The 16,015-nt window shown below is 41.9% G+C and overlaps 1 protein-coding gene across 3 annotated transcripts in view; it reads left to right on the forward strand.

Moving 5' to 3' along the window:
- Positions 1-7,674: 7,674 nt before the first annotated feature.
- GPR63 (G protein-coupled receptor 63) overlaps positions 7,675-16,015 on the forward strand; it is a 28,317-nt gene continuing 19,976 nt past the window's right edge. The window contains exon 1 of one of the 3 annotated variants that reach the window (XM_085217612.1): positions 7,675-8,117. The gene's annotated coding sequence lies outside the window, so the exon portion shown is untranslated. Of the gene's footprint in view, positions 8,118-8,443; positions 8,548-8,602; positions 8,826-16,015 lie in introns of those variants that run through there. The other 2 variants (XM_085217613.1, XM_085217614.1) reach the window with 2 other exon arrangements.

Here is a 16,015-nt window from a genome sequence, read left to right on the forward strand (position 1 = left end):
TTTAATCCTGCTAGAAAGTATAATAATACTCTCTCTTCTGCATTTCAGTGTTATGTAGTACTTTACTGTTCTATTTTCCATTTCTGAATTATCAGAAACAGTAGGAGCTCCTCTAAAATTATCCTATATTTGGTAGCACTGAGGCAACGCTTTACTCAAAGGGTGAAGCTAGGGTTTAAAGAGGGCCTTAGCATAAGAGATTATATTTAGTACTGGGGAAGCATATTCTAATAAATATTTGCTAGTTGGCTTACTAAGTGAAAGTATGTTTTCAGGCTTTCTGAATCTTACATTTTTCTCTCATTTCCGTTATGTGCAATGGCAAAGCAGAACTCCAAAAAAAGGACTGTAACCATCCAATTTTCAAGTGTCTTTATGATGCAAACAAAAGAACATCCATTGCAGGTTAACCAGAAATTCATCTGCCCAAGTCTCTGTCCCTTGCAAAAGATGACAGAAGTCAGATCAATTGGGCCATGGAAAGCCAGGTAATAAGGCTGGTGAAAACGCCAAGTCTCACTTTTCCTATGTCAGTCTCAAAGTATCTGTTGTTCAGTATGCACCTGCCCCTTTGAAGCAACAAAATGAACAGAGCTGGTAGACAGCTCTCATGCTGGAGGCACTTGATAGCTAAGATTCTCAAGCTGTCTAGGAATATGATTTCCCAAGATCCTCCTCCTGTACCAACATCTCACCATCTGCAATGAGAAGGACCTGAACAAGATGCTAAGAAAACCCATAACTGACTCCCAGTATCCATGTTGAACTGCTGCACAGGAAAGTTAGCACTGGCAAAGCTAAGAGCAAGCAATTTAAGAAAGGACAAGTGGGAGACTACAGTCCTAAGGTAGAAGGAAGCTAAATGAGATAAGCATGCACTCACGCTTCCTATGTACAGTAACATCCTCCCAGGATGCTAACTCATGTTGTCTCTAAGTGCCAGCAAAGGGTTCCTCTTCCGCAAGTTTCTCTAAAACTCTTTTAAAACCAAGTTCTTTAGAGAAATGTAACGTCCTTCAGCAAGATGTTCCAAAGGCCAACTAGGCTTTTATGACATCTTCTCTTATCAGCTGTTGCTGTTCTGAATGAGGCCAATAGTCATGTTAGGTTGCAGTGCATTTTCTTCCTATTCAGAGCCTTATGAAGTTTGGAGTTCCTGACACTATGGTCTAAAACTGGTTCAAACATTACTCTGGGCAGGCAATGCTTAAATATGGAAAACAAGTAGGCTCTATATCTCATTCCTTTCTCCCCTCAGCATCCCCAAGTCTAGAAATTCCTACTGAAGGGAAGTATGACCAGTTTCCCTCTCTTTCATTTCTGAAAAAAGTGCATGGTCGTACTTAAAACATGGGAGTTGATATCCCACAACTATTTCTATTACAGCCTGGTGGTCAGAGTAGCTCAGATGTGGAGGAGCCCAGCATAAAATCCCACCTCTGTTAAAAATATTTGAGTCAATTGATCTGAGATGATGAGTTGAACTGTTAGCTCTCAAACTGTCAGGCTACATTTCCTTGGCACAGGATTCAGAGAATTCAACAATCCTATGGGACCAATGGTGGTGCCACTTTTGAGATTGCCTCCTCTCTCATAAGGTGCCAGTCACCTTAAAAATCAGATGTTCAGTTCCACCTGCCCCAAAGCATTTTGAGGCTCACAGAACACCTCAGGGGCAAGAGAAATTCAGGACCTCCCATTTGCAATTCTGAAATTCCAACACAAAAACAGACACAGCTGGAAGCTCTGTGACGGCCATGACTACACTTCTTTTACTGTGGAAGGAAAGGACAGAGAGTTGGGAAAAATGTTTATAGTACAGTTCCTAGTTCTCTAGGAAGTCTGTCTGTCTAGATTTTTTGCCTCTGGTTCTGATTTAAAGAAGAAAATAAAAACAACATTACAAAGAATATACTGACTTCTATATCTATCGCCCCCATGTCGATATCTGAAATAACAGTATGAGCAGACTGAGTACAAGAGAAAGTTCTTGCTGGAGACTATAAATTAAGAGAAGTGCTGAGAGTCTTTTCTTAAAATTGGGAGCAGGAATGAATACAAACATATGCAGAGCTGAGTTTAATGGGAAAAATAACACTTTCAAGACTATTCCAAGTCCTGTCTTTAGCCTCCATGAGCTTCAGAAGTAATTGCTAAAGGATGGAGTCACAGTCCAGACACTCAGAGCCTTGTAGATCAAGAGCAGAATGCTGAATTTTTCCAAAACATTTTTTTCTAAGGCAATGTGTTTGGTGCACAGATGCAATAGAGCCTTGGTCTACCCTGCTTCAAAGATAAACAGTAGCAACTGCAGCAGCAAGTGGCCTTTGAGAGGAAGGTGAATTTATGATGTCTGTTGATCAGCTTTTATTTTTTGCTATGAGAAATAAAAGAATGAATTCAGTAATAGTCAGATGGTCAGATGAGAATACAAGACACTGAATGCATGAGTGTACCTGAAATTACATAATAAAAGTAATGACAAACTATAAATTATGTTCAAATACTTTCACTTTCTCTGTCTTCCCCTCAGAATAAAAACAAGACAGAGAACAAAATACTGAAGCTGTGAGGACACGTGTAGTTGATATTTGCTCTACGGCAAAAGCAGCTGTAGAGGATCTTATATCTATAGAGAGACAGTGGAAGTATTTTCATGCCAAACTTCAAACTCAGCTCCAGTTCACAAGCCTTCTGCATCAATTCGCAGATAAACATCATAAATTTCCATTTCAAAATGACAGCCTGTTTTTTCACCATAATCCTCACTAATCCAGACTTTCTTCACTCACTCTTGTTATTGCAGTGAGTTTGCTTACATTTCACATATGGTCAGAACAAGACACTTGTGTAAGTTCAAACACGTGAAGAACTGCACTAGGGTCAAATTTTGGTACTGTCCCTTTGTCATTATGCTATACTGTGTTTTTTCATGTCTTCAAATTCATTCCACTGCAACGGAAAAGGAGGTTAAGAATTGTAAGGTTTTTATTTTGGATATATCAGAAAACAGTTTTGAAGCCTTCCTTTTTTTCAGAGTACAGAGTTCAGAAGAAGCCTTGAAACTCTGGGCTCTTTTGGGGAGGTAGGCATCTTATATCTAACTGATTAATAAAATAAGTGCAAACAAAATCTCTCACCACTTGATTTTTTATTTTTATTTTTTCGTTTATCTGCATGATTTCTTGCTACTGTTACGGAACAAATAATTGCATTTTCAATAGAAAATCCACGTTTGATGTTTCTAAAAAGTGGACTTTTTCTTTTGGGGAAATAACCTTTGTCCCCCACTTACCATTACACTTCAATTTATTCTGTATGGAAAAAAAAAATTATCTGTGAGGTTGGATTTTAGTAAAAGGTGAAGAACAGCCATGCTACAGCCTGATTTCTCTTCAAAGAGTGCTGCTGGCTTCATAAAAAGGCCTGACCATGTTCTCTGATGTTTTATGTATTGCACTGGAAATGATCACTGAGTAAAGTATCATAAATAAGAATAGAATAATCAGAAGAAGTCTAAATAATGCTGAAATGCTCATGTAAAATGCTTTCAAGTGACAACTGAAGAATACTGACAGTGGCATGTGAAGTAAATTAGCATAAGCATTATGTTACTTATATTGTAATAATAATAACAACAAGTTAATGTAATCACTAGAGCAATGAAGTGATGACTCATTGCTCTAGGAAAATGACCAAGAAGCCACCAAAAGCCTAATAAATATAGTAATCAACATATACTCCCTGCCTTTGGTGTTCTCTGGAATTAATGAGACCTTCCTCCACCATTATAATAGCAGACAGAAAGAGATATTCTACCTTTATAGACTGGGTTGCATTGAGGCATTACTCAAAAGAGATCAATTTTACCCTGCAAGGCTTAGCAAGTTGGGATCAGAAAAGTGTGCCAGCAGTCAGAAGTTTGACCACTGTGTTGCCAAGTCCCTTCATGCTAAAAAAAAACCAAAAAATTGTAGCTTTAAGATTGGCATTGCTATTCCATGCTGCGTCACAGGGAGAGGTATGTGTATTAGTGTTAGTACAAGAGAGGGCAGAGCTCTGTAAAGAAGTCATGGTTCACTCTTGCATATTAAATTTAACCTCAATGTGGAGCCTGTTTCTGGGGTGAGGTAACTCATAGAACCCTCATTTGTACAACAGTTTCCTCTTGACTTCTACCTGCACTAGACCCGTTTTTCCCTGTCTTTTTGGGTCTGAATGACTAAGCTTTTCGGCAGCCCTTTCTCAAGATAACCTTTTTTCTTCCCTATAAGGAATAGCTGGAATAACTAGGCCTTTGTATTTTAAGTTATTCATTAAAGTTAAATGGCTTTCTCTTCAAACTTGTCCTAGGGCAACTATTATAAGGTTAACCTTTCTATAGCTGTGAATCCAGATAAGTTGCTCAATTTCCTCTACACCCAGCCAGACACAAATATGTATGAATATGCCTTTTCCATGGTTCATAGCTGCTGCCTCAATACCTATTCCGATTTCCCAAAGCAGCACTGAACATCAAGAGAAAAAAAGGTCAAAAGCCATGAAATGCAGTTTTGAGAAAGGCAGTGAGCACCTCATTGTTTGTTTGTTATTTTTGTAAGACAGATGGTGATCCTCAGTACAATACCCTAAATATAGCCAGGGTATTTCACTTATTATAAGGTAAACAAACAAGTATCCCTACAAAGCAATTGTGTTTAATGGAGCTTTTACCACAACCACGTATCCCCACAGAGCGCTGCTCAACCTTGCTGTTCTTTTCAATAGGCTTCTTCAGTCTTACAATGAGTCACTGAAATTTTGGGGACTCCTTGGTAGCCTCACCTCGAAAACATGTTACTTTCTGCTTTTGCTCTCTAGTTCAGATTGCACACTTCAATATTTTCCTAAAATTCCTTCCTAAAACAAAGAATAAAGAGATCTGATGGTCATACCTAAATCCAAGAACATGCGCACAGATCCATTGGGCACAATAAGGCAGACTGAGAATTAAAGAGCCCAGGCAAGATATAGCATTTCCTAAGGGACAAAATTCATCTCTCCAAACTACTGTTTTTGTTTTTGTTTTCAATTAAACACTATACACAGGTTGCATAATAGTTATGCAAAGTGCTGGGGGGAGCACTAATCTCCACAGTGGCGATTAAAAGCACAAACTCAAACAGTAGGATATAAAATTTGTCAATGGAATAAAAAGCTCTGAAGAGATATTTTAAGGCTGTCAAGGAAGTTCATTGCCTCTGAACAGCAAATCATTCTTACTATGTCCTTCTTGTATCTGCAGATATTTGCAGTTCCTTGATTCGGCAGTGAGAAACAGACATTGTTAAATTTAATTACTCAAAAAAAAAAAAGTAAAACAAAACAAAACAAAAAAACACTGCAGGATCATTTTAAATATGTTGCTGCCTCTTCCACAAGATGGAGTGTAGTGATAGTATCTGAGGATTTTCAAACTGAATCAGTAGATTACATCTCCCCTATGTTAGGAAGAGCCTTTAAAGACTTCGGTCAACTACAGCAAAGCAAATCAGAGGCCCCTGTGGGGCAGTTGCTCACTGTTTAGTTATGGTTGTTTTAGATGGGAGGAACTCAGATGCATCCCAAAAAACAAATGGAGCTCACAACTATTGTATTTATTTTTTTGTTTTGTTTTGTTTTAAACTGTCCAAAAAAAACAGTAGAACTTGGCAGCATTTTTTTCTCTGATAAAGAATGAAAGAAAAAAATAACAAACTCATACTTCTAGCCACTTGTTAAATACATTTAAATAATAAATGTAGTTTTATTTGGTTAAGAATTATTAACACCAGATTGCTTCCTTTGGCTTTGTGTTGCGGTTCTCAGCTCAGTCAGATAAGAGTGGTACTTCTTAAAAACCAAAGCAAGAGCAGTGGATGGAGCTGCCGGTGTTCTGCTGGTACATTGGCCTCATGTTCAAGAGACCCATTCGGAAGAACAGAAGCTTCCTTTTCTCTCTCTCATGTACTGAGCTCATTGCAGGTGGCTGTGATCTGATACAGGGATCTGTTATTGGCTGACAGGTAACTGCAGTTTGAATAGGGAAAAGGATTGTGAAAGACTCTCCCTGACTCAGACATCAAGCAGTTCTGTGATATAATAGAACGCAAGAGAGCTCATATCAATTTGCGGTGTTCTAAACCCATTTAATACGATACAGCAAGTCTTGCCAAATGATACGTATTTTAATTATGACAATAGAACTAGTAGTTGAATTGTGTTCCAAGCACAGGAACATGCTTCCTTATGGGTTGGTTGATGTCCCATGCTTGGTAGTGTTCAAAAGGCATTTGGACAATGCTGTCAGTAATGTGCTTAACTTTTCGTCAGCCCTGAGGAGGTCAGGTAGTTGGACTGGATGATCTTTGTCCCTTCCAACTGCACTATAATGTTCTGTTCTAATTCTGCTCTGTTCTGTTCTATCCTATCCTATCCTATCCTACTCTGTTTAATTGTAACCGTGGATCACAAAGACCTCAGCCACAAATTACAAGCTATAACCTTGCAATTCTCAGCATCGGGAGTCCCCCAGCTCAGGTTGAGGTTGATATGGTTTTGGCCAAATCTTCCTCCTTGGAGACCAAAGTGGGTTGTTCATCCATTCATGCGCATCACTAATTAGATGATGAGGCATTTGGCTACCTTAAGAGAGTCATAGTTACTCCCACCATTTTCCCCCACTTCATTAAATTTCTTCACTTTGACATTCAGAGCACTGGGCAGAAATCACTTTGCGTCAACAACTGCGTGTTGGCATAAAGGCATAAAGGCTTATCTTAGTCCTCAGACATTAGTCAATGTACACAGTGATTGTCCCACTCTGCTCTGCACTAGTGTGGTGTTACCTGGAGCACTATGTGCAGCTTTGGGTACCACCATGTATATGGACATAAAACTATTAGAGACCATCCAAGGTTGGGCCACGAAGATGGCACATATGTGGAGCGGCTGAGGTCCCTTGGTTTGTTCAGCTCAGAACTGAGGGGCAGAGGGGAGGCTCATGCTCTTCATGAAGGGAGTAGAGGTGCTGTCCTGAGCTCTGCTCTCTGGTGACAGCAGCGGGATCAGAGGGAACGGCATGGAGCTGTGTCAAGGGAAGGGCAAGCTGGGGGTTAGGGAAAGGTTCTGCACCAGAGGGTGGTGGGCATGGAACAGGCTGTCCAGAGCAGTGTCATGGCCCCAAGCTGCCAGAGTTCAAGATGCACAGGAAAAACACTCAGCCACAGGATTTGAATTTTGAGTGGTGCTGTGTGTAGCCTGGGGATCGACTCAGTGATCCTTGTGGATTCCTTCCCACTCGGGATATTCTAAGATTCTATGAGTTTATCATTATTTCTTCCTTTACATATGGAAGAGCTGCAACATCACCACCACAACGCACATGTCCAACCAGACAGGAGGTTGGAATTACTAGCTCTGCCTTCAGCACCTCTCTAACCCGGCTTTCCAAGAGTGCTGTCTCCGACTCAACAGCAGCGCACAACACGCTCAGAGGCGGGCAGCGATCGCAGACCCTCTCTCACTTGGCACAGGGCTCGGGCGCACCAAACGGGATCGAGGACGGGAACCGGGCAGCGCAGTCGAGAACCTCAAACCACCCCCGCCGGCAGCTGCAACTCCGCCGAGCCGGAGCGTGCGCGCGCCCCTGGGAGGCGGAGCCCCGTGCGGAGGGGCGGGACCTGGCGGCGCTGCGGCGAGCGGGACGGGCGGCCGCGGGGTGGCTGCCGCGGGCGGGCGGTCGGTCGGTCAGTCAGTCAGGCGGGGGGGAGAAGAGGCGCTGGCTCGCCGCCTGCTCGCTTCTCGTCCGTCTGTTCCGTGGCGCTGCCCGTGCAGCTCAGCCGGCGCCGAAGCGCATGGGGAGGCGGCGCTGAGCGGGCTGCCCTCCGCGGGGCCGGTGGGCACGGGCAGCGGCGCCGCGGGAGAGCGATGCTCTTCATGTTCCTGCCTGCGCTGCCCTTCCTCCTCCTCGTCCTCCTCTACCCTTTGAAGCTTTTGTTTTCCGCGGCCGCCTCGACGGCAGGAAACTTCCCGGAGGGATGGGCTTCGTCCGGGCTCGCGCCGCGCGGGGCTCTGCAGGGCGCCGGCCACTCTGCGAGGTGAGGCGAGGCGTCGTTCGGCTGCCGGGCTGCCCCTGCCCGGGATGCTCCGAGCGACGAGAGCGCACTCAGTTCCCCGCGAGCGCCGTACGGCTATGCCGGCTGCCCGCATTCCTGCCCGCTCCGGCCGGGGGTGCTGCGGGCTGCGCTAGGCCGTCCCGGGCTGGGAGCCCCGAGGGGGCTGCTCGGGCTCGGGGCGGCCGGGAGGCGGCGGGACCGAACGGCCGCGGGGTCCTGTCGCCACGGCTGGGCGCTGCCCTGCGCTGCGGGGGTTCCTCCGAAGGCGGAGGGTGGGGGGGGGCGGCGCTTCCGGCGCGCTGCTTGGCCCCGGGGCCGGGCTCGCTCCGCGGGGTGAGCGAGGCGGCGTTCTGTCGGCATGTGGGCGTGCGGGAGGGTTGGCTTGGGGACCGACTGCTGCTGGTGCTGGCAGGTACGGGGTGCTGCGGGGGCACTCACGGAAAATAGAAGTGCCTCGCTGAACAACACCGGTTGTTCTTTCGTCTTTTCTAAAGCCTGCTCTTTTCCTTTGGATGTGCAGCGTGGTCTCGCGTGTGCTCGGCTTTTAAAAGTCAGTAATACAGAGCAGGCTACTGTAGCTCACAGAGCACGTCGTAAAGTTCACCTCGCAAAGCAACCAGAAGCTTTCAAGAGACGGGCTGCGCGTAAGGATGCGACAGGAGCGGGCACGGTTCTGATGGCCGGGATTGGGTACGGCTGGCACGTTCTCAGTCGTGCTCAGAGGGATTGCTAACCAAAACTGTGTGTTCGTACTGCATTGGTTTACAAAAGGGACAGTTCTGTGTAGGTTATGTAGACTCTTCCTGGATGTGTGAAGTTATGAAGGGATCTCAAAGAGTACTGCTTAAACAGCGATCTACCGACAGCTCTCCGATGTCTTTTAATGGATGTTTTTGTGGTTACCTGTTGTGAAAATGTTTGCTAACATTGCTGTAGCCAAGTTTCCAGGATAACATCATAGATTCACCTATAATTATATTTTTAGTCTGTAAAAGCAGACTTAATAGTTCTACTAATTGCTAGCCATTACCATTTCTAAATAACTTTCAATTGAAATGTCTACTGCCAGATGATCGTCCCTCAGAAGCCTGGCTCCTTACACTGTTGTTGCATGACTCACTTATTAGGCAGTGGCCTCGCAGTAAGAAGGCATGTCAAATGCATGCAGAACTTTTCTTTTTTAAACTAAAGAAATTAAAATTGGACAGTGGATGTCATTAGACCATGTGTGAAGTCTGCCTGCTCCGAGGAAGCAGGAACAAGCCAAGATGATCTCTACTCATTTCTAGTTTTCTTCTTATGTTATACAAGGTGTAGGTAATTTTTGTGTGTTTCGTGGTATTTGGCATTTAAAATCTTCCTGTAAGAGTAACAACAGATAAAGCCTGGAGATGCTGCGTCTTCTACCTGTTAGTTAAATATCCCCAGGATTGTTTTCTGATCCTGAAGCCTGTTGGCATGGATTAGCCCTTATCAGTGTTGCTGACCTTCACAGAGGGGGGAGCTGTGTAAGGGCAACTTGCTGGGAGTGTTTCCTGGCCCTGCTGCATCCAAATCATGCTCGAGGGTTGTGTGGGAGAGGTGTAGTGTGCCGGGGTGTGAAGCACACTGTGCTGGTCTGCAGCAGGTTGGCAGTCTGTGTCATCAGGTGAGCTCCATCGCCTGGCAGTAGTTCCTGGTGTTGTTTGGTGCACTGATGCAGGTATAGTCTATCAGTAACACTGTAAGTAGTCTTTCTTAAGTCTGTGCTCAGTCACAGTGATCTAATTTGCCTGCATCAAAGAGCACAGGCACTGCAAAATGCTGTTTTTCTTCGTCAGTTGCTGATACCTGCAGGGCTGCTGCTTTCTCCTTGTGCAGGTGGGTGCAGAGAGGGCAGATGGAGGCTTGGTGGCTCTCCTGCTTGCCCATAAAGGAGAGTAAGCAGATCCAGGAGATGGCACAACTTTCATCTGCCTTCTGTGAGCGTGCTTCCAGTGCACTGCATGTCCATAAGCAATCCTAGTGGCTAGATGTGAACTCATCCGTGGCCTGTGTTCTGATGTTGTTTTGATATCTTCCAAATTGTTTTGCTAACAGTACTGAGCTGGGCAGAGTAACTTTTTAAAAAATTCTCTAGAGAAGATTATTTATGTTTAGATGCCAGTAGATATTTCTACACTGTTAAAATTATTAGAGTAGATATTTAAAATAAATCTTGTGAGTCTTGATCATTCTTGCAGTCTTTCTTTTTTGACACTGAAATTGGTGCACGGTTTTGCAGTATCTCACAAATTGTTTCAGTAATGAAATGCTGTGAATTTTACACTTTTTGCTATGCTTGCTTTTTGGATATGGATATATCTAGGCTATCTCACAGAATAGTCTCATAAATAATTTTCAAAGCAATTCTCAGGGATATCAGATTTAATTGTTACAAATGAGAGAAGTGAGACAAGAGGAAGTGTGGCTATTTTTCTGAGGAATCTCAGTTGTAGAATCCAGAAATAGAGTCTCAGATTGAAAATTGATCTGTCAGGTCACACTGCCTCTCACAGACAAAGAAAATACTTGAACAGAATGGTGTATTTTATCCCTATACTTACTAACAGCCATTATTTTGCTAACCTAGCTAGTGGTGTAGTTTGAACTTGAGGAAAATTGTTTAGTTGCCTCATTTTCAGCTGAGGATAGCTTATTTAAACCTTATGTGTGCTGTGGGACTTGGTAAGTGCTTTAAGTGCTTTCCTGAAAAGGCAGTTTAAGCGGAGGTCTCTGTGAAATTCCATTCAATTTCATTTGAATGAAACTTTAGAAAATATTTATTAATATTTTCACTTTAGGAGAAAGGTGAGCAGTCCTTTCCTTCTCCCTTTGTGCAGAAGCACTATTTCAGTAGGTTGTTTGCACTTGGGCATATGTTGAAGTGTTGAAGGAGTCCCATTGGTTTGAACGGCACTTAGAGAAATCTCTTGCATAACTGTAACCTAATTTACCTCAATCTAGATGGAGATTATACAAAAGCTGTGTTTAAAAGAATGTTCTTCAGGCCACATAAGCACAGAAGTGTTTGAAAATTTAAAGCTATGAAGTGTTGGTGATAAGGCCTTTGGGAGCTCTGTTTTATGCAATGTAGGATCCATTTTTTTTTTTCCAGAGCATTTAGCGTCTAAAAACAGGCAGCCAAAATCAGTGGATGCTTTTTGCATCCCTTCCCTGATTTTCTCCTTCATGGAGTTACTGAAATGGAGTTCGGCTTGCGTTGATTAAATATGACATGGTAGTACACAGTAATTATAGGGAGAAGGAGTGCTGGGCCTTCTAAAGGAAGTTGGATTCTGTGTGGATAAATAGTTTTTAGTCACATAATTAAAGACTATGTCATAGTGTTTAATTGGATTTCTGTAGCTGTTAGTTCTCAAGTCTTGTGAGCCTTTCAAACCTTAGTAGCATTTACTTTTTAACATTAAAGAGTGGTTTTTTTTTTTTCCCCTCCCTAAAACAAATAATTATTTTGTGGAGTATCTATGATCCCTTCCCTTGTCTTAGCAGAGTTAGAACCTGTAGCCACAAGTTGTGATTCATATGTGGCTAGACAAGGAAGGGAAGTAGCATGACTTATATATGGAATGTGAAGATGATTATCTCAATTTACCCTTGTTATCTAGCAGTTTCAATGTAATATAATGTAGCTGACTTAAGAAGGATGACAAAATGCTGGGGCATGGTTTCCATTCCATTATCTGAATGGCAATGCTGTCTGGTGAATTTACAATACTTTCCCCTTGCTGCCCTGTTTCTTCTGGGCTGTCTTGTTGGCCAGCTGCTTTCTGTGTTTTTCTGCCAGAACCTTCCCTTGGTTGATCTCATACATAATTTCTAGTTGCTGGTCACTTTTAATTGGGCAATTAGAATATTTTATCTTGATCTAATCTGCAGCTATCTAGTCTCTTTGAAGTTTCTATTTTTTCTCTCACATGATAATGCATTGCATTTTCCAATAGCTGCCTGTGTTATTATGGTTGCTGGTTTAAGAGGTAAATCTAAGCCTTCAGCCTGACGATCTGAAAGCTAGCTATCCTGTTTTGGTTTTCAGCATCATTAGGTCTATGGACCCCTGCCTGGCAAATTGAACCCCGCAGACAACAGCTTCCTTTCAGAGATCTGTTAGAAGTTAGCTGTGTTGTGTGGTAACACTGCTGTATTCTCAGCTGCCCTTCCAGACACTTGTACAGTTACTGGAGAAAAATAAGCTTGTTCAGAAAGTGGTTTATCCCAGCTGTGATTGTATTGCTGTCTGTGTTGCACCTCTGCTCTTTGTGGTGAGAACCCTGATACCTCTATTAGCCTTGCTATCCACCTGTTAGGACAGCTAATATTAGGGAAATTAATCCTTAGTGAGCACCTTTGCAAACTTCTATTTTATTGTCATTATTCAGTATATGGTCGCATGCCTTACTTAAAACCCACTCTGAATGAGCAAAAGTTCATTTTGATGTGTGCTTCTGCAACGTTATTTATCCCTGTAGTGTCTCAGTTCTTCAGGAGCATTGTGTTATTCATTACTTCACTATCTCATGTAAACTTTCTCCCCATTTTAAAAACATTTATGCAATAGACACAGATTTACAAGAAAAAGTTCACAGACAGAAGGTCTTCTGTTTGAGTTTTGAAAACGAGGGGAAAACTGCAACAAATGAGGAGGAAGTGTAAATTTTAAATACAAAAAATAATACTTCTATCTTTCTAAAGCTATCTTAGAACTTGAAACTTAGTACTTGATACTTCTTGAAAAGATTATTGATGTACGTTTTCTGTGTCAGTGTAACTTGCAGAATTACTCCTTACGGAGTATTGTACAAGGTTCATTGTGCATAATGATAGAAAAGGTATGTGAAAAACAGATGACTTTTTCTTTGTCAAATGTGAAAAGTAATTTTAAAACACACAATATTATAGGTTGATTCAAATCTTCTGTAGATAGTATTTACTCCAGCAAGCCTTCTATTACTTAATAACTTTGATTTAGAATCTTCTGTCTGTTATCACTTCTGAGTTTTCTCAAGACTTTTCTTTCTTGAATTGTACATGCTTTTTGTGGATGTGTTTAGAAGTACATGCACATAATGCATTTATGATATTTTTATTTCTGCATCACTAAGTGTATGTGTATGTATTTTATATATGCATAAACTCTAAATTGAAATAATTATTTCAAGCTGTATTCCTATCCAAATTTCTTGTTCTTCCTCTTACTACCAAAATCATTTTAAGAAAGAAAGTAAGAATCTCCAAACTGAACTCTAACCTTCGAACATTTAGCTACATGAAGCATCAACAGAAAGTGTGCAGTATGTTGGTGGTTAAATTCCTCAAAAGTGCACACTGGTACCCCAGAACTTTGTGTGCATGTATTGAGTACTCTGGACAAATTTGTGTGTGGTGTGGAGAGGAATTACCACATCTGGTGACAAACCAACTGGCTAGCAGTGGAACTTCCCACCTCTTGCTTCATCTCTGATTTGAAAGGTACGTGAGTTGGTAGAGCTGAAAAATTAATTCCATCCTTCACGCTACCAAATCTTCAGCATGTTTACTCAAGTGCCAAGTGTGTCATTTATGATAAGGAGGTGACATTTAAAATAAATTTAGCAATATTTAATGCTGACTCACAAAGACATGTTCAGAGTATTTATAACAGGGAGAGGTTGTGCTATTCTTTACTGGTGTTGGGACATCTGCGTCTGCCATAAGAAATTTTCATTGCATTTATTATGAGGATAGAGATGGGGCTAACCTAAGTTAAGAACCCTTTCCCCTTCTCATTCCTTTTTTTTTTTTTTTTTTTTTTTTTTTGTAAGATAAGGCAGATTCAGACTGTAGGCATCTTTCCTAGAAATATCAAATCAAAGCATAAAATTTCAGGTAATAGCACTTCTGCTGTTAGACTGCTAGATACAAATGAGTTGGATTACATCCGTGTTTTCAAGGCCACCACAAATAATAGACTTGAAAAAGCATCTGCACAGTACATTGGCAGTACAGTGATGTGCTCCTAGCTGTTGTCAGCAAGGCTGAAATCAGTCGTCATATATTCTGTCAGGTTTCCCTGCTGTTTTCCAAGTCTGTCTCTGTTCCTGGGTGGTATGCACCTATGAAGCATTATGCAGCTGTTACATGGAAATATATCACTGAAACAATTGTTTAGACAGTTCAGATGCATGTAGGTAGATATAGTTACTTAGAGAAGTAGAAATCATACACTGTACTGTTAAGAAACAAGGTAACTGTTTCAGGTATCTATTTTAGCTTAGATTACTTCTGCTTTCCAGAAATAATGTCTGACTGCTGACCAAGCCGACGTGACTACTTCAGTTCTCTGTTGAAATTAGCTGAGATCAGTCTCAGCCTTAGTAGGAAGGATATGGCTGGTGGGGAACAAAAAAACATTATTAAAGGAAACAATCTGTTGTCATATCTTAAGATGAGGTTTCTTATTGATGAGTGCTTCATGCAGTTTGTGAGATGTTGTCTAAAAGGCTTCTCAGTTTGCTGCTCGGTGTGGGAAGTAGCAACAGAACTGGATCCAAAGAGCTGTCATCTACACAACAAAGAGATTACATGCGTTTTGAAAGTGATTCCAACTATATTCATTAGTTAATCTGTGATTAATAGATAACCTTCTGAGATCTTGCTGTGGTCACTCATATAACATGTAATTTGTATGTAACAACTTCTTCTTTATTAATATTTGTGAATTCGAGCTGTTAGGTTGGAACTGAATTTCATTTGCCAGTGGGAGTTGCCAAATTTATGCAAAATGATGTATGTGCGAGATGCATTCTGCTATTTTAAGTTGTATCTGTTCTTCCTGCTAGGAGATGTCCTGGTGGCGTTCACTGTTTCATCTTAACTTGGCTGCATCACTGCAGAATTGCTTGCTGTCCTCCAGTCTCAAAATTGATTTTCCTGACTATTTTAGGTCTTACTTAAAGTTTTTGGATGAGTACGGTAACAAATTACTTCAGCAAGTGGCTGAAAAATATCGTGGTAAAGACTTGCCTTGAGTCACGGATTAGGGTTGAGCTGGATCCACACAAGGTTCCAACTGTTCTGTGGGCTAGCTGAAGGTGTGGCATGCATGGTCTAAGGAATCTAAGGAACATCACACAGTTGGACAGTGCTTTCTAATGTGGGACATCCACGCTGACATCATCTCTGACGTAAAGGCGGTGTGCACAATCTCTCCCTCAGCGCAAAGGACCTGGGTCTTCAGCAGCTTTGCTTAGGACCGCAGTGTCAAGAAAGTGATGCTGTTGTAACATCACTTTCAACTTGGAAGTTGAAAGACTGCATGCTGTTTGCAGTACGCGAATCACTGATTCAAGTGATGGAGAGTTTGTGTCTGCGTGTGTTCTTTAAGAACGTTATTGCCTTTTGGATTCGCTTATGTGCTTGCTAATCACAGTGACTAGATGCTGTTCAAAATATAAATGTTTTTGAGGCTATTTCCGGTGTACAGGAGGATATGGTTTAGGAATTTAGCTTTCTGCAGCCAGATGGATTATAGTGTTGCTAAGGAAACGGACTGTAAATGAAGTGGCAGCTGAGTGTCCCTAGAACATCAGACTGCTTGAGGCTGGTATTTTCAACTCTTCTAGGTGGGTAGATAAATTGATGATGCAATGAGAAGTTAATTTCCTGCATTTTACACTTCATTAATTTTCATTGCTTTGTTAGTATTTACAAAAGATACCTTAAATTCCCACTCAGCCATCCTGGTGTGTGGGTCACTGAGTAAAAATTTGCTATTAAAATTAGAAAATGGACAAAAACTGTATAGTAAAGCTGATCCTAAAATAGACATTAAAACTACAGGACAGCAGTTAGATTATGGTTTA

Source organism: Meleagris gallopavo, chromosome 2 (assembly GCF_905368555.1).
Source record: "Meleagris gallopavo chromosome 2, MGAL_WU_HG_1.1, whole genome shotgun sequence".
Classification (NCBI taxonomy): Eukaryota; Metazoa; Chordata; class Aves; order Galliformes; family Phasianidae; genus Meleagris; species Meleagris gallopavo.